Source organism: Balaenoptera borealis, assembly GCF_965194805.1.
Source record: "Balaenoptera borealis genome assembly, chromosome: 13".
Taxonomy (NCBI): domain Eukaryota; kingdom Metazoa; phylum Chordata; class Mammalia; order Artiodactyla; family Balaenopteridae; genus Balaenoptera; species Balaenoptera borealis.
Window position 1 is genome coordinate 49,725,854 of NC_138870.1, and position 18,380 is coordinate 49,744,233.

The window sequence follows — 18,380 nt, forward strand, 5'->3', positions numbered from 1 at the left end:
CTATGAGTTATGTTAAAAAAATAAAACTCTATGTTTTCTATTTCATTGTTCCACTTGTCTTTAGTATTCCCATTGAGTCTCGCTGCTTTTACTGCTTTTTAGAATTTTGCAATCATGTTTTCCCTTTCCATGCAATTTTCTTTCCTGATGTCATAATTTCCCTCTTTGAGCCTGTCTTCCTCTAGCAATGTCTTCTGCCTTGCTGAAAATAAAAGATTTTCTAACATCCTACCTTCTATCTTGCAGAAACATCATTTCAAAGAAGGATAGTTGTTTCTCATTCCTCAGATTGATTCTCTTGAACTGCTGAAGCATTTCTCATCCTAGTGATATTTTTCTCTTTGTACATCTTTACAGAGGCAGATCTGTGCTCATGCGGTATTGTGAACTGGGATGGGTTCTCCAAAAAGACTTTGTGTATTTCTGGTAGAATCTCCCAGGCCAGGGGCAGTTAAAGAGAGAAGGAAAATGTTGGATTTATTGTGATTTAACTTCGCCAATTTGGACATCAAGGTGTCATATGGAATAGAATATGGAAGGAGGAAGTGTTCCTTCTAGAGGCTTTCTTACTATGGAGCAGCATCTCTTTGCTGAAGGAGGTCCTGATAAGTGTGTTGTGAACAACTAGCTGGGCCACTTTCTCTCTAGGTTAAATGGTCACTCTTTCAGCAAGAATACTGCCCCATGAGTATGCCATGCATGGAGTAAACATACTTTTTAAAAAATCTTTGCTCTTTTATCTATAGCTTTCTCAAGGATATTGGTAAAGTGAAATTGTTCCCCAAATATACAATAACCTATTGTGTGGACCACTTTCACCACATATTCCTGCACTTCTAGCTAAGGATGTACTAGTAGTGTCCATTTCAGATACTGAAGGAGTTCCTTGCATGTACTTTTCAGTTTCCTGGTTTACAGACTAAAATAGACTTCCCGATATTTTTATATACCTTTCCCAAGTTCAGGGAGAATCTGGAGGAGAGGTGCCAATTAAAGATTATGTTCAAGTCACCATTGTTACTGAAAGTTAGTTGCCTAATTGCTTTTATTTTAATGTTATATAAAAATAAAGAGAATGGTATAATCAGACCTAGATACCCACCTTCCAGCTGGTTTACGCATCAAATATAATTTACCTGGTGATGGTATTTGTGTTCACATAACATATTACAAGACTGAGAATTTTAGATCTGTTACCAACCAGGGTTCTTGGCCTCCTTAATCAATAGAAATTGATAAGAGGCCAGACAAGAAATTCAGGCAAGGCTTTATTGGGCTCCTGCTGCAGTAGGAGGGAGCAAGAACAAGTAACAGGTTCCCTTGCTTGCTGGCTGTCCAAGGCGGGAAGCAAGCTGGTTCCGTATATGGACTCAGGGTTGGGGCAGGTCCAGGGGTCGGGCCGGAGGGGTGGCTGTGGTGGTTTGCCCACCCTTTTGGTGGTGGTTTGTGTGCAGGGGGCATGCGTGGGACCCTGCTTTTGCTCCCAACACCCTTGTTTTGCTCCCGGCTCTTCAGAAGTGGCAGTTGGGTTTTTGATCTCTTTGTGTCTTTTTGTCCATAATTTGCCCAACTGCACACGTATGCAGTTATTTTTAGTCCCTTATAGTTTCTTTGTATTTTATTGCTTGAGGAGACGTGTCCAGGTGCAAGCGCTGGGTCACAAGTTCCAGTCCCAACCTGTCTCAGATCCATTTTCCTATACCTTGTTTGTGATAAGAATAATATGTTACCTGGATCTTGATTTGTTTTTCACTTTCGAACCTGAACATAACAGTATCTCAGAGCCGAGAGTTGCCTTTATCAAATGAATGCTCCTAGTAAAGAAAAAAAGGAAGCAATTATTAGTGAGAAGAGTGTATAAAGAATGAATAGTAATTTTCAAAATGTTAGAGGAAATGAGTTAAATTGGTACATTCCATCTGTTTTTTCTCTTGTCCTATACCCTTACTGTGCCCTAGAAGGCTGAGGAAAGGGAATGAGATAAATTCACAGGGGGAAATGTTTCTCAAGACCTGCTTTGTTACTTTAAATTAACCCACCCACCCATGAGCCAGTGGCTAGGAGTCTTGACACAGTATGTAGATATTGCAAATCCTTTCTTGGCCGTTCCACTGGGCTCCCATTACTTTACTGCTATTTCGTTTTCCAGTCCTGACTGATTCCTGCCCTTCTCCTCTCCTTTTAGGTTCTGGTCACACACTCTTGGCTCTCACAGTAAAATTGATTTCTCAGGTTTTGATCCCTCAGGTTGTCTGAGCATTTGGGATGTCCTCATCCTCTGGCTCCTGGTGCTAGATTTAGCTGCTTCCGTTAAATTTTTATTTCTGATTCAGAGAGCAGGGTATGGTACATAAGGGCATAGACAAAGCCAGAATGTCTGGATTTGAAAGCTGTCTTCACGTTTAGTCAGCTGAGCATCCTGGGCCAACAACTTTACCTCTCTAGTTCCCTTAACTGCAAAATGGTGACTATAATAGTATGAAGCTTATAGGCTTGTTTCAGGATAGAAATAAGATAATATTGGTGCAGTGTCTAGAACAGTGGTAGATGCATGCCAATTGTTATAACTATCTTGTAAGTAAATGAAAAATAAAATAGTCCGTTAACCCAGCCTGGCTCCTACAGGGTGAGAAGCAAACTAGATATTTCTTTGTTTCATTTTTTCAACAGAAAGCCCTAGTTATTAAGGCTAAATCATTTTCTGCTTTGGATTTATCATTTTCCAAACCAGAATCTTGGTCAGCTGCTTTTCTCTCTGACTCTTTATGTCATGCTTCCAGAAAGCCCCAAACTTGGCACTGAACGGCAATGAAATGAATGTTTGCAGAGTTTAGGGCTCTAATTAACATAAAATGACTTAAAGACTACAAGGACTTTGCATTTAAAGGAATATAAAATTTACAGACAACATACAAACTGGATACTTCATAGGGTGTTTTCCTCAAGTGCACCTGAAAGCCAGGGCAACAGGACTGTAAATTCCCCTGTAAATAAATAAGATACCTGATTTCAAGTTGAAAGATTAACTCTACTCTTTAATACATCAGACACGTCTGCTTTGTTCAAGAAAGTTACTTTCAGTGTTCATTTGATTCCCATGCCTCTTATGTTTCATCAAATAGGAACATCCAAAACACTTTTCACTTTCACACCTCATTCTCAATTAGCCTAATTCTTGACTGGATTTCAGTTTCTCTCAGTTTGGAATATCTGATTGTTAATGAATTGCTGGAACCTTACAAGATCCAGATGAGCTCGTCTGTATTGCCAAGTTTCTGTTAAGGTCACGTTGACATTTTGTTTTTTTTTCCAAGTTCAGATATTACCCCAAAATTGAAAATAGCTCTCCCTATTTCAAATTAGCTTAATTAACATTTATTAACACCTTATTCTCATTGATTCCTTTTTAAAGTTCTATCAAATATTTTAATTCTAGAAATTTTTGCTCTCACTTGTCTTTTTTTTTTTAACATCTTTATTGGAGTATAATTGCTTTACAATGGTGTGTTAGTTTCTGCTGTATAACAAAGTGAATCAGCTATACATATACATATATCCGCATATCTCCTCCCTCTTGCGTCTCCCTCCCATCCTCCCTATCTCACTTGTCTTTGATGAGTTTCTTTTTCCACTTGAGATTATTTAAACTTTTTTAAGGTTATCTCTTGAAATACATGGATTTGCGGAATGAACATCTGTCTTTTATCATTAGTTTGTAAGGGATTACGCAAATGTTGGTTCTGTTTTCACAAAAAGGAAGCGAAAACATGTGAATCAAAAGATTCAGCAAGAGTTCTGTATAATGTAATTCTAGTCAGATGTGATGTCTTCTGAGTCAGTTACAGGAAAGAGAGGGTAGAAAGAATGAGGAACCCAATTCTGACCTTTTGGAAAGACCTTGTATCAGGATGAACTCTAAAATGTAGAGAAATACTAAAGTAAATGTTACAACAAATTCTCCCACGATATAACAAAGAGAATCATTGGTGCAATAAATGTTGGAACTTATCTGTTTACTTGATGTCCAAAAGAATCAACAATATTCTGTTTAGTGTGTGGTAAGCAGATTTGTTAAGTAACAATTCTTTCAAGTTTTAACATGAATTTCTTTGTATAAGAATTTATTTGAATCAAAGCAGCTACTATGTTCTCTTGCCTTATTAATCTCTCTCCCTCCAGTTCCCAATCCATTTACCAACATTTGCCAACATTTATGACTACTGGCATCTAGTGGGTAGAGAACAGGGTTGCTGCTAAATATCCTACAATGCATGGGACACCCTCCACGACAAAGAATTATCTCAGCCCAAATGTCAATAGTGACAAAATGAAGAAGCCCTGAGTTAGGTGTTTACAAATATAGTTACTCAAGAAAACAAGGTAACCATAAGCAAGAACTCATGACATTTCGAGAATCTCTCCTCACCCTTTGGCAACAAAACAAGACTGACAGAAATTGCAAAATGCCATTGCAGAAATAGGACATAGGTAGCCACAGTTATGTTTCCTTTTCACTCTTCTCCTTGGTTTTCCTGCTATAGGATTTTGGAGGATGGAGGTGAGGTGGTGGTTATAATGTGTTTGAAGTGTTCTGTAATCTTTAGAGAGCTATACAGATATAAGGAGCTATTGTAAAGATAAAAGCCCAGAGCATCTTTCAACAGGCTTCTTTGTTGTCTGATGCTGTTGCAGAGTGTGTACAGCCACTACTCCTGGCTATTTTATTTAACCTATAGGTCATTCCCTTTGAGCATAATCTGTATCCTAACTCCTTTTGCCTAGTACTGCCTCGTGGAGTTTTCAGCACAAAGCATACTGAGGCAGTTTTGGCATTAAGCTCTATTTTTCTGAAATGTGAGAGGTTGAATTTCAAATTATATACAGATGAGTAAAACCCAGTTATTCTCCAGTAACAATATTTCCTACAGATGTATCTCCTGGCAGCTGGTAGGGCAGACAGCCATTGTTGCTTCAATCTGATCAAGTCTTTTGAAGGGTTTTGGTACCACCCAACTGTCCCCAGGCCTCTGAATCATGATTTCGCAGGAAGACTTCCCATTGCTTACTCTAGGGCTTTCAGAAACAACTTCCTTAGTAGCTCCAGATGGAACTGGAAGATCAAATAAAGCAGCAAATATTAGAGGGAATATGAACCTCTGCTTCACTGATGGTGTGTGTGTGGGCGGGGCGGGTCAAAGAATATATTATCATCGCAGCCAGAAACAAACATCCTCACTGATTAGAAACTGGACTAATTTTAAGATAGAAGGAATACCCCTGCAACCTGTATAAACAGGTAATTTATGTAATGTTGACCCTAAACCCCTTAGACACAGAGATTTCTCTCCTGTCTACATCTGTTACTTCATATCCAGAAAATGACCCTTATCCTAGGTGAGGAGCTATGACTCAAACCTGAACTCTGTGTTGCTAATTCTGAGAAAGAAATTTTTCATACCTGGGCCAGATTTGGCCTATTCGAATAATTATACTTCCTGGTTCTAGATTTTGGTGAGGCATTGTGGATTAGAGATCAAAAACATCTAGGAGCAGTTAAGACTGATTTATCTTTAAATGCTTTATACTTTATATATAAAGTATATAAAATGCTTTATATATATTCTCTTTCCCCAGAGAGTTCCCCAGCATTCTCTGCGGAAACAGGGCTATTTGTCTTTTCTAAAAATCTAAGGCAGTATCGCTGGTGTTCCTCTCACAGAGATGGCCCCCCCCGACCTTTCACGGAGCCAGTTCATGTGCATTTGAAACATGACAATCCGGCTGGTCTGCTCTCCCATCTCCTAAATCTGAGAAAAGCACTTCTTGTTTTGGAAATTCTTGGCTTCCTTAGTGTCCACCACTTGAAGGGGAAATAAATTGATGCTTTTTTTTCCTTTTTTTTTTGCAGTGGATGCAGTAAATGGCTATTTAATTTCAAATTAGATGAAGATTTCTTTATACTTTATAAATTCCAAACAAATGATTATAGAGCCCCTGTCATTTTAGTACATTAATATAAAGCACCTTATCTTGGTAATACTGAGAGAAATGCAGTAGAACAAATCGCAGGATAAACATCAGATTCCAAAGTGACGTGATGCCATTTTTTGAGATGTTATATGTGGGCATAATTTTCTTGGCTAGTCTTTTTTTTTTTAATACGTCTTTATTGGAGTATAATTGCTTCACAATGCTCTGTTTCTGTTGTACAACAAAGTGAATCAGCCATATGCACACATATATCCCCATAGAGACATAAAGTTGAGAGTAGAAATGAAGTGAGGAACATTTTTCAGAAATAAATGAAATGAAATGAAATGGAAATTTGAAGTACCTGATGGGAATGCTGTGGCATAATGTGACCTCTGTGCTTTGCTGGTAACTAGTACCAGTCTAGAGCAGGGGCTACTACCTCTATGCCACTAACTCCCTGTGGCCATCAATAGTTTGAATTCCTTATATTTCCACTCCTTTTCACTTAAAATTCTTCCCAAATTAATATTCATATTTATGCTTATCTCCTTCCCTCAAATTTCAGAGAAAGTGGTAGCATTCATTCCTCCTTTACAAAGAAAATCTAACACCTGTGTTTTTAATCCCATCCCTTCAGTCATCTCCAGGGCCTTGTTCTAATTATTCCCCATCTCCTCTACTTTCTTTTCATTTGTCTTTTTATTGAGGTAAAATAACATAAAATAAGGCATCAGTTTGATCGTAAGTATACAACTTGATATTTTTACATATATATCCATGTACTCAACACATTACATATATAAAACATATATGCATATTCTATATACACAACACACACACACACACACACACGTACAGATATCCATGTAATCAACATTTCCAACACTCCAGCAGGCTTTCTCTTGCCCAAACAGCATATACAATCACTCAAAGGAAACTACTATTCTGATCTCTATCACCATAGGTTGTTTTTGCTTTCTTCCTAATTTCATAATTTAATTTCAACATAATATTATATACTCTTATGCCTGCCTTCTTTTGCTCAGCTTATGTCTGTATCAATCAATCATGTTCGGGTGTGTAGGAATAGCCCATTCTTTTTCATTGCTCTACATAACTGCATTGAATGGATACTTTGCGATTTATTTATCTATCCTACTATACATGAACGCTACTGTTGTTTTCAGTATGAGGTTTTAGAATGAGGCTTTCAAGTAATGTTGTCATGAACATTCTAATACAGGCTTTTGGTGAATACATTCACTCATTTCTTTTGTAGATCTACTCAGAATAGAATCAAAGGTTCAGAGATATATAGAGATATATATATATATCGATATAGATATGTTTTGTGTGTGTGTCTTTGGTACATACTACTAAACAATTATTTAAAGTGTTTCTGACATTTTTACTCCTACCAGCACTGTATGAAAGTTCTAATTGTTCCATTGCTCCACATCCTTGTCATCTCTTGGTATTACCAATTCTTCAGTTTATCCATTCAGGTGAAATATAATGGTATCTCATTGTGGTTTTAATTTGCATTTCCCTGATGACTTTGTATGCTGAGTTTCTTTTTATATACGTTTTGGCTATCAGGACCTTTTTTTATGAAGGGCCTGTTCAAGTTTTCTGCTCATTTAAAAAAATCTGAATTGTCAGTGTCATTCTTCTAATAGTTTTAAATATAATTTGAAATTAGGTTTGTGTCAGATACACATATTGTGAATATCTTCTCTCAGTATATAGCCTGCATTATTATGTTCGTAATTTTGTCTTTTTAGAAACAGAAGGTTTTTATTTTAAATGAAGTCTAGCTTACAAAACTTTTATTTTATGGATAGTGCTTTTGTGTCCCACTTAATAAATCTTCATCTACTTCAGACCATAGAGATGTATCTAGAAGCTTTATTGTTTTACCCCTCTCTTCTAAGTCTGTACCTTTTGCAATGTGTATTACGTGTTATGAAGCAGAGGTCATGATTTAGTTTTGAATATACATACCTAATTGACCCAATAAATAGGTATCCAAAAACCATTTATTGGAAAAATAAGCTTTATGCTCCTGAATTACCTTGGGGTCCTAGTTGTGTATCAGGTGAACATGTAAACTTTGTCTGGTTCTGGAAACTCTATTCTTGTTCTATTAGTGTATTTGTTTATCTTTGAATCAATACCACCCTGCCTTTACTTCTGTAGCTTTATAATAATTTGTTATACCTAGTAATGGAAATCTTCCAACATTGCTGTTCTTCAAGATTTCCTTGGATATTCTAGGTCCTTCGATTTCCATATAAATTTTAGAATCAGCATTTCAATTTCACACTATTGCAATGAATATATATCAAGCTGGAGAGAGCTGGGATTTTAAAACCATTGAGTCTCTTAATATATGAAGATAATACTTTCTCCATTTATTTAGATCTTCTTTGATTTCTCTAAGAAATAACATGTAGTTTTTTGGTTGAGGTCATGCACATCTTTTGTTAAAGTCATTTCTAGGTATTCGATGTTTTGATGTCTTGTAAATATTATTTGTTTTTAAATTGAATTTTCAAATTATTTACGTCTAGTATCTAAAATACATTTGATTTTTTATATTGACCTTGTATCTAGTAACATTGCAAATTACCTTATAATACTATGGTTTTGGATTTTTTTCTAAGAAAAGTACACTTTTTCTAAGTAGAAGCAAGTCATCTTTTAAAAATAGTTTTAATTCTCCCTTTTCAATCTCTATAGATTTATTTATTTTCATTGTCTTACTGCAGTGGATAGAACCTCCACCAAGACTTATAAAAGTTAGGCTTCTACCCTCCCACAGAGACTGGGGGACAGGGGCCCTATCTTCAGGTGTTGATTGTAACAAAAAACACATTCATTTGGCAGCTTTGAGCTTTCCCGGGCAGGCATTTTGAAGGGGATAGGGTCATGCTAGGGATAAGACTTTAGCAGCTGGAAGCCATGCGAGAGTTTAGAGAGAGTCTTTGTCACTTCTTACAAGAATTATTCATGCTTGCATCTTCACTTTTTGATTTTTTTTTTCTCAACCAACTATAATATGGTTCGGATTTCCATTATCCATTCAAATGATTTTTGTTATTTTGTGGTTTTCAAAACAAAATGGACATGTTTTTGTTTTACTCTTGTGACCGTTCTGCCGATCTTGTCTCCTTTAGCTACCACTTCCTTCTTGAAATTTTTTTCTCCCTTGCCTACAGAAACACATCAGTCTTATAATTCTTCTAGCTCTTCAAATGCTTCTTTTTTTTTTGATTAGTCAGGATTATACCTCTTAAAAACTAGTGTTTACAAGGGTTTCATCCTCAGCATTTGCTGAACTCCTTATCACTCTACTATAGCCTGGGCTTTCCCAGAACCTAAGCTTTAATCCCTCCTGAAGTCCAGACATATTTCCAGTCACCTGGTAGAGAGCTCCTAGCTGGGTGGATCTCTGTAAGACTGTAATGGACAACATCAAGTTCTTCACTGGTACTATGTCTTTGTAATTACTTTACCTGCTTCTTAGTAGATTATTCTCTTTTCCTTCAACCAGTTCATGCCTGAACTCAATGTTCAGCAATCCAGATTTAACGCAAATATTATCTCTTGTGGGAAGCCTTCCCTAACCATCTGAGGCTGATTTATAGTCTTTCCTTGTTTTGTCCTAGCATAACCCTTTGTTCATATTTCAATCATATGACTTATTACAGTTATTGAAATTATTGACTTATTTTTGCTCCAACAAAATATTTGTGGTAGCTTGCCTTTATTTAACATCTCTCTTAAAACAGGATTCAATCTTTGGATGTTGAGTTAGACTAAAACCTCCTTCCAATTCCTTGGGTGTTATGACTTTGTTAGTCCATATTTCTATCCCTAGCACCAAATTACCTGTCTTGCATTTGGAAAATGACCAGTACAATATTTTTTAATGAATGGCCACTAAGTGGCCTGTGAATAGAGGAAGGTATGCAAGGTTATCTTCTCTCACCACAATCTTGCCTGAATTTTATGGTGCTGAAGTACAGAGAAACAAAAGAGGAAAGCACAGTATAGGCATCTTTAACATCATTGAATAGTAAGACTTATGAAGAAGTTTGCTAAGCACAGACTGGGACTACTTAGATCCCCTTGGAAGACTCTGGTTTTCATATGGGTGACTGCCACCTACTGGACAAGATAGGGATATTTTGTTTGTATTTGGAGAATCCGCACATTTTTAAGTCACCGATTTCAATTTCAATTTCAATACGTTTCTAAGTTCAGCTTATCTTTATTTAATGTGCCTCTTTTAGAACAGGACTCAAGCATTACATGTTGAATTAGATTAGTGTTTCCTTTCAATTCTAACATTTGCATTTCATTCATAAGGCCACGGTAAATAAAATAAGTGCATTCATCCGTACATGAATGAATCAATTAAAGAGTTATTCACTGATTTTACTAATTTGCAAGTCTTTACTGTTTTATCTTCAAGTTTCATCTTTACTTCTAATTTTAATAGCACCTAGACTTTTCATTCTTTCAGAGACATTGTCAGAAACATGAAAATTTTAAAGAATTATTGGTGTTGTTGTTGTTGGGTTCTTTGGAATATTGTCCCATATGCCTAATATTTTCAGCTCAAAACTTGATTATTCAAAGTCAACCAATATTTTGTTTCCTGGACTTCTAACTACCATCTTGACCTCATCTCCATCCCGGAATTAGTAACTAAACATTTTCTTTGTTCTCTGTCGTTCAACTTCCTCCTTCTCACATGGGCTTGGCTGCTCTTCTCTCTTTAAAATATTTTATGGCTGACATGGCCAAAACAGAATATGCGCTAATATAGCCCTTCTTTCAATTTGCATTAAATAATACTCATTTTCAATCCATTTTGTTCTTTCTTGTCATCATTGTGTCCTATTCAAACCTACTAGCATGTTTAACATCAATATTTATCTTTTACAACTGCACATTACAGGAAACAATTTATGAAATAAGGCAATTTTCTTTACAACACATAAATTTGAAAAATAAAAACATATATAGTTTAAATGTAAAATATATCCCAAATATCTTACAATTTGGAGAATAAGTTATTCATAAAGAAAAGTACAGTATTATTACAGTAATAGTGTGTAATATCTATGAAGTGATTAAGATGTGACAAGATTTCTGTTAAATGCTCAAAAGGCATCATTTCATTTAGTCTTCAAAACAAGTTTATGAAGTTAGTACTTCTAATTACTCCCATTTTACAGATGAGGTTACTGAGGCTTAGAAAAATTAAGGAATGTGTCCTAGATCACACAGCATGTTGGAAGAAAAGCTATATGCCTTGCACCTTGCTCCTGATACTAGACTTATTCATTTTTCCAGTTAAATAAATGTGAACTTTAAACAAGCTGTAGAAGGTCATAGTGATACTAAATGAAGATGGAACTAATGCTAACAGCTTTCAATTTATCATTTTCCATTACTCGACTGTCATTTGAAATAAGGATGTCCTAGTATTTTTTAAACTAAATCCAGTCCCCAGTTTTCTAGTTTTCCTTTATTTGATGGACAGTCCATCAAATAAAGTGTTGACAAAATGGCCTTAAGATATATACTCGTCGAAAGAACAACCTGCCTCTTCAACAAGAAAATAGTGGACCCTCTTTAAAAATCCAGCTGGTAGTAGAGTACTTGGGCATTTAGGAAACAACTTCAGGTGAAAGGAAAGAATTTTCATGCAATATAAAATGACATTTTCAGGAACCAAGATGGCAGAGTAGAAGAATGTGCTATCACTCCCTCTTGCAAGAACACCAGAATCACAACTAGCTGCTGGACAATCATCGACAGGAAGACACTGGAACGCACCAAAAAAGATACCCCACATCCAAAGACAAAGGAGAAGCCACAATGAGATGGTAGGAGGGGCGCAATCCCAGTTAAATCAAATCCCATAACTGCTGGGTGGGTGACTCACAGACTGGAGAACACTTATACCACAGAAGTCCACCCACTGGAGTGAAGGTTCTGAGCCCCACGTCAGGCTTCCCAACATGGGGGTCCGGCAACAGGAGGAGGAATTCCTAGAGAATCAGACTTTGAAGCCTAGTGGGAATTGATTGCAGGACTTCGACAGGACTGAGGGAAACAGAGACTCCACTCTTGGAGGGCACACACAAAGTAGTGTGCGCATCGGGACGCAGGGGAAGGAGCAGTGACCCAAGGGAGACTGAACCAGACCTACCTGCTAGTGTTGGAGGGTCTTCTGCAGAGGCGGTGGGTGGCTGTGGCTCACCGTGGGGACAAGGACACTGGCAGCAGCAGTTCTGGGAATTACTACTTGGTGTGAGCCCTCCCAGAGTCTGTCATTACCACCAACAAAGAGCCCAGGTAGGCTCCAGTGTTGGGTTGCCTCAGGCCAAACAACCAACAGGGAGGGAACCCAGCCCCACCCATCAACAGTCAAGTGGATTAAAGTTTTACTGAGCTCTGCCCACCAGAGCAACAGTCAGCTCTACCCACCACCAGTCCCTCCCATCAAGCCTCTTAGATAGACTCATCTACCAGAGGGCAGACAGCAGCAGCAAGAAGAAATACAATCCTGTAGCCTGTGGAACAAAAACCACATTCACAGAAAGATAGACAAGATGAAAAGGCAGAGGGCTATATACCAGATGAAGGAACAAGATGAAACCCCAGAAAAACAACTAAATGAAGTAGAGATAGGCAACCTTCCAGAAAAAGAATTCAGAATAATGATAGTGAAGATGATCCAGGACCTCAGAAAAACAATGGAGGCAAAGATCGAGAAGATGCAAGAAATGCTAAACAAGATCTAGAAGAATTAAAAACAAACAGAGATGAACAATAAAATAACTGAAATGAAAAATACACTAGAAGGAATCAATAGCAGAATAACTGAGGCAGAAGAACGGATAAGTGACCAGGAAGACAAAAGGGTGGAATTCACTGCTGCGGAACAGAATAAAGAAAAAAGAATGAAAAGAAATGAAGACAGCCTAAGAGACCTCTGGGACAATATTAAACGCGACAACATTCGCATTATAGGGGTCCCAGAAGGAGAAGAGAGAGAGAAAGGACCCGAGAAAATATTTGAAGAGATTATACTCGAAAACTTCCCTAACATGGGAAAGGAAATAGCCACCCAAGTCCAGGAAGTGCAGCGAGTCCCATACAGGATAAACCCAAGGAAAAACACACTGAGACACATAGTAATCAAATTGGCAAAAATTAAAGACAAAAATTATTCAAAGCAGCGAGGGAAAAATGACAAATAACATACAAGGGAACTCCCATAAGGTTAACAGCTGATTTCTCAGCAGAAACTCTACAAGCCAGAAGGGAATGGCATGATATACTTAAAGTGATGAAAGGGAAGAACCTACAACCAAGATTACTCTAGCCAGCAACGGTCTCATTCAGATTCGATGGAGAAATCGAAAGCTTTACAGACAAGCAAAAGCTAAGAGAATTCAGGACCATGAAACCAGCTCTACAGCAAATGCTAAAGGAACTTCTCTAAGTGGGAAACACAAGAGAAGAAAACGACCTACAAAAACAAACCCAAAACAATTAAGAAAATGGTCATAGGAACATACATATTGATAATTACCTTAAACGTGAATGGATTAAATGCTCCAACCAAAAGACACAGGCTTGCTGAATGGATACAAAAACAAGACCCATATATATGCTGTCTACAAGAGACCCACTTCAGACCTAGGGACACATACAGACTGAAAGTGAGGGGATGGAAAAAGATATACCATACAATTGGAAATCAAAAGAAAGCTGGAGTAGCTATACTCATATCTGATAAAATAGACTTTAAAATAAAAAATGTTACAAGAGACAAGGAAGGACACTACATAATGATCAAGGGATCAATCCAAAAAGAAGATATAACAATTATAAATATATATGCACCCAACATAGGAGGACCTCAATACATAAGGCAACTGCTAACAGCTATAAAAGAGGAAACCGACAGTAACACAATAATAGTGGGGGACTTTAACACCTCACTCACACCAATGGACAGATCATCCAAAATGAAAATAAATAAAGAAACAGAAGCTTTAAATGACACAATAGAACAGATAGATTTAATTGATATTTATAGGACATTCCATCCAAAAATAGCAGATTACACTTTCTTCTCAAGTGCACACAGAACATTCTCCAGGATAGATCACATCTTGGGTCACAAATCAAGCCTCGGTAAATTTAAGAATATTGAAATCATATCAAGCATCTTTTCTGACCACAACGCTATGAGATTAGAAATGAATTACAGGGAAAAAAACACAAACACATGGAGGTTAAACAATACGTTACTAAATAACCAAGAGATCACTGAAGAAATCAATGAGGAAATCAAAAAGTACCTAGAGACAAATGACAATGAAAACACGATGATCCAAAACCTGTGGGATGCAGCAAAAGCAGTTCTAAGAGGGAAGTTTATAGCTATACAAGCCTACCTCAAGAAACAAGAAAAATCTCAAGTAAACAATCTAACCTTACACCTAAAGAAACTAGAGACAGAAGAACAAACAAAACCCAAAGTTAGCAGAAGGAAAGAAATCATAAAGATCAGAGCAGAAATAAATGAAATAGAAACAAAGAAAACAATAGCAAAGATCAATAAAACTAAAAGCGGGTTCTTTGAGAAGATAAACAAAATTGATAAACCATTAGCCAGACTCAACAAGAAAAAGAGGGAGAGGACTCAAATCAATAAAGTTAGAAATGAAACAGGAGAAGTTACAACAGACACCGCAGAAATACAAAGCATCCTAAGAGACTATTACAAGCAACTCTATGCCAATAAAATGGATAACCTGGAGGAAATGGACAAATTCTTAGAAAGGTATAACCTTCCAAGACTGAACCAGGAAGAAAGAGAAAATATGAACAGACCAATCACAAGTAATGAAACTGAAACTGTGATTAAAAATTTTCCAACAAATAAAAGTCCAGGACAAGATGGCTTCACATGTGAATTCTATCAAACATTTAGAGAAGAGCTAACACCCATCCTTCTCAAACTCTTCCAAAAAATTAGAGAAAGGAACACTCCCAAACTCATTCTATGAGCCCACCATCACCCTGACACCAAAACCAGACAAAGATACTACAAAAAAAGAAAATTACAGACCAATATCACTGATGAATATAGATGCAAAAATCCTCAACAAAATACTAGCAAACAGAATCCAACAACACATTAAAAGGATCATATACCGTGATCAAGTGGGATTTATCCCAGGGATGCAAGGATTCTTCAATATATGCAAATCAATCAATGTGATACACCATATTGACAAACTGAAGAATAAAAAACCATATGATCATCTCAATAGATGCAGAAAAAGCTTTTGACAAAATTCAACACCCATTTATGATAAAAACTCTCCAGAAAGTGGGCATACAGGGAACCTACCTCAACATAATAAAGGCCATACACAACAAACCCACAGCAAACATCATTCTCAATGGTGAAAAACTGAAAGCATTTCCTCTAAGATCAGGAACAAGGCAAGGATGTCCACTCTCACCACTATTATTCAACATAGTTTTGGAAGTCCTAGCCACAGCAATCAGAGAAGAAAAAGAAATGAAAGGAATACAAATTGCAAAAGAAGAAGTAAAACTGTCACTGTTTGCAGATGACATGACACTATACATAGAGAATCCTAAAGATGCCACCAGAGAACTAATAGAGCTAATCAATGAATTTGGTAAAGTTGCAGGATACAAAATTAATGCACAGAAATCTCTTGCATTCCTATATACTAATGATGAAAAATCTGAAAGAGAAATTGTGGAAACACTCCCATCTACCATTGCAACAAAAAGAATAAAATACCTAGGAATAAACCTACCTAGGGAGACAAAAGACCTGTATGCAGAAAACTATAAGACACTGATGAAAGAAATTAAAGATGATACCAACAGATGGAAAGATATACCATGTTCTTGGATTGGAAGAATCAATATTGTGAAAATAACTATACTACCCAAAGCAATCTACAGATTCAATGCAATCCCTATCAAATTACCAATGGCATTTTTTACGTAACTAAAACAAATCATTTTAAAATTTGTATAGAGACACAAAAGACCCCAAATAGCCAAAGCAGTCTTGAGAGAAAAAAACGGAGCTGGAGGAATCAGACTCCGACTTCAGACTATACTACAAAGCTACAGTAATCAAGACAATATGGTACTGGCACAAAAACAGAAGCATAGATCAATGGAACAAGATAGAAAGCCCAGAGATAAACCCACGCACCTATGGTCAACTAATCTATGACAAAGGAGGCAAAGATATAGAATGCAGAAAAAACAGTCTCTTCAATAAGTGGTGCTGGGAAAACTGGACAGCTACATGTAAAAGAATGAAATTAGAACACTCCCTAACACCATACACAAAAATAAACTCAAAATGGATTTGAGATCTAAATGTAAAACCGGACACTATAAAACTCTTAGAGGAAAACATAGGAAGAACACTCTTTGACATAAATCACAGCAAGATCTTTTTTGATCCACCTCCTAGAGTAATGGAAATAAAAACAAAAATAAACAAATGGGACCTAATGAAACTTAAAAGCTTTTGCACAGCAAAGGAAACCATAAACAAGACGAAAAGACAACCCTCAGAGTGGGAAAAAATATTTGCAAACGAATCAACGGACAAAGGATTAATCTCCAAAATATATAAACAGCTCCTTCAGCTCAATATTAAAGAAACAAACACCCCAATCCAAAAATGGGCAGAAGACCTAAATATACATTTCTCCAAAGAAGACATACAGATGGCCAAGAAGCACATGAAAAGCTGCTCAACGTCACTAATTATTAGAGAAATGCAAATCAAAACTACAGTGAGGTATCTCCTCACACCAGTTAGAATGGGCATCATCAGAAAATCTACAAACAACAAATGCTGGAGAGGGTGTGGAGAAAAGGGAACCTTCTTACACTGTTGGTGGGAATGTAAATTGATACAGCCACTATGGAGAACAGTATGGAGGTTCCTTAAAAAACTAAAAATAGAATTACCATATGATCCAGGAATCCCAGTACTGGGCATATAGCCAGAGAAAACCATAATTCAAAAAGACACATGCACCCCAATGTTTATTGCAGCACTATTTACAATAGCCAGGTCATGGAAGCAACCTAAATGCCCATCAACAGACGAATGGATAAAGAAGATGTGGTACATATATACAAGGGAATATTATTCAGCCATAAAAAGGAACGAAACTGAGTCTTTTTTTAAGACGTGGACAGATCTAGAGACTGTCATACAGAGTGAAGTAAGTCAGAAAGAGAAAAACAAATATCGTATATTAACACATGTATGTAGAACCTAGAAAAGTGGTATGGATGAGCCAGTCTGCAGGGCAGAAGTTGAGACACAGATGTAGAGAACAGACGTGTGGACACCAAGGGGGGAAAACCGCAGTGGGGTGGGGATGGTGGTGTGCTGAATTGGGCGATTGGGATTGACATGTATACACTGATGTGTATAAAATTGATGACTAATAAGAACCTGCAGTATAAAAAAACAAACAAACAAACAAGACAACTAATACTACACTTTCTTTGGGTTATTTGTATGGAAATATGTTAATATAAATGTTTCAGACATTACATGAAATTTCTAAAAATCTTATATGTTCTGGTATAATGTTATAAGTCATAATTCTAGTTATTACTTTAAAATGTGTATCTCAGAAATAACTAAATTTCCTTGTCAACTGCATTATTATGAACTTTCATGAAATCTTTAACCGTGGTCATTTTTAAGTCTTTTGTCATTTACAGACAGTTCTGGGTGTACTCTGATGCTTTTGCAAATATGTTCCTATAAAAGAGTTCCGACAGCTCCAGATCCTGTCCGGGTGCAGCGTCTCTGCACACGGCCTGCCGTCGCTGCCTCCATCTTGAGTTGGGAAGTTGTGCAGCCACTTTGCGCTAGAAACTCTGGTCTGAAGGTGCTAGGTTTTAGGCCTCTGCCCGCCGCACCCTATGAGCCAGTGAAACTAGACTAAGTGCAAAAGAGAAGAAAAGAAAAAAAGTGGCCTGGAACCAAACCAGCAGTATCTTCGAGGTCTGCCTGTATACAATTTGATGAATTTGGACATATGCCAACACTCATGAAACCATCACCATGATCAAGCTGAAAGGGTCATTACTGTGATCTGTGGGATGATTCTGCACACGAGCCGGTATTTCTCTTTCCTCTCGTCAGACTTGGAGCCGTGTAGATGAAAGGCTGTTGGTGCTCCAGCCAGGCATCAGGGCTGTGCCTCTGAGGTGGGAGAGCCAACTTCAGGACACTGGTCCACAAGAGACCTCCCAGCTCCACGTAATACCAAACAGCA

The 18,380-nt window shown here is 37.2% G+C and overlaps 3 long non-coding RNA genes across 11 annotated transcripts in view; 1 reads left to right on the top strand and 2 right to left on the bottom strand.

The window, feature by feature from the left end:
* Positions 1–18,380, top strand: part of LOC309609593 — a 475,588-nt gene that overhangs the window by 432,585 nt on the left and 24,623 nt on the right. The gene's annotated exons all lie outside the window — the stretch shown is intronic.
* The window catches only part of LOC309609610, a 705,176-nt gene that overhangs the window by 76,660 nt on the left and 610,136 nt on the right, over positions 1–18,380 (bottom strand). The gene's annotated exons all lie outside the window — the stretch shown is intronic.
* Positions 1–18,380, bottom strand: part of LOC309609588 — a 162,140-nt gene that overhangs the window by 9,543 nt on the left and 134,217 nt on the right. For 6 of the 9 annotated variants that reach the window (XR_014233487.1, XR_014233488.1, XR_014233489.1 and 3 more), the window contains exon 3: positions 1,731–1,814. This is a non-coding gene — a long non-coding RNA (uncharacterized lncRNA). Of the gene's footprint in view, positions 1–1,730; positions 1,815–2,913; positions 2,985–18,380 lie in introns of all 9 variants that reach the window. The other 3 variants (XR_014233486.1, XR_014233490.1, XR_014233494.1) reach the window with 1 other exon arrangement.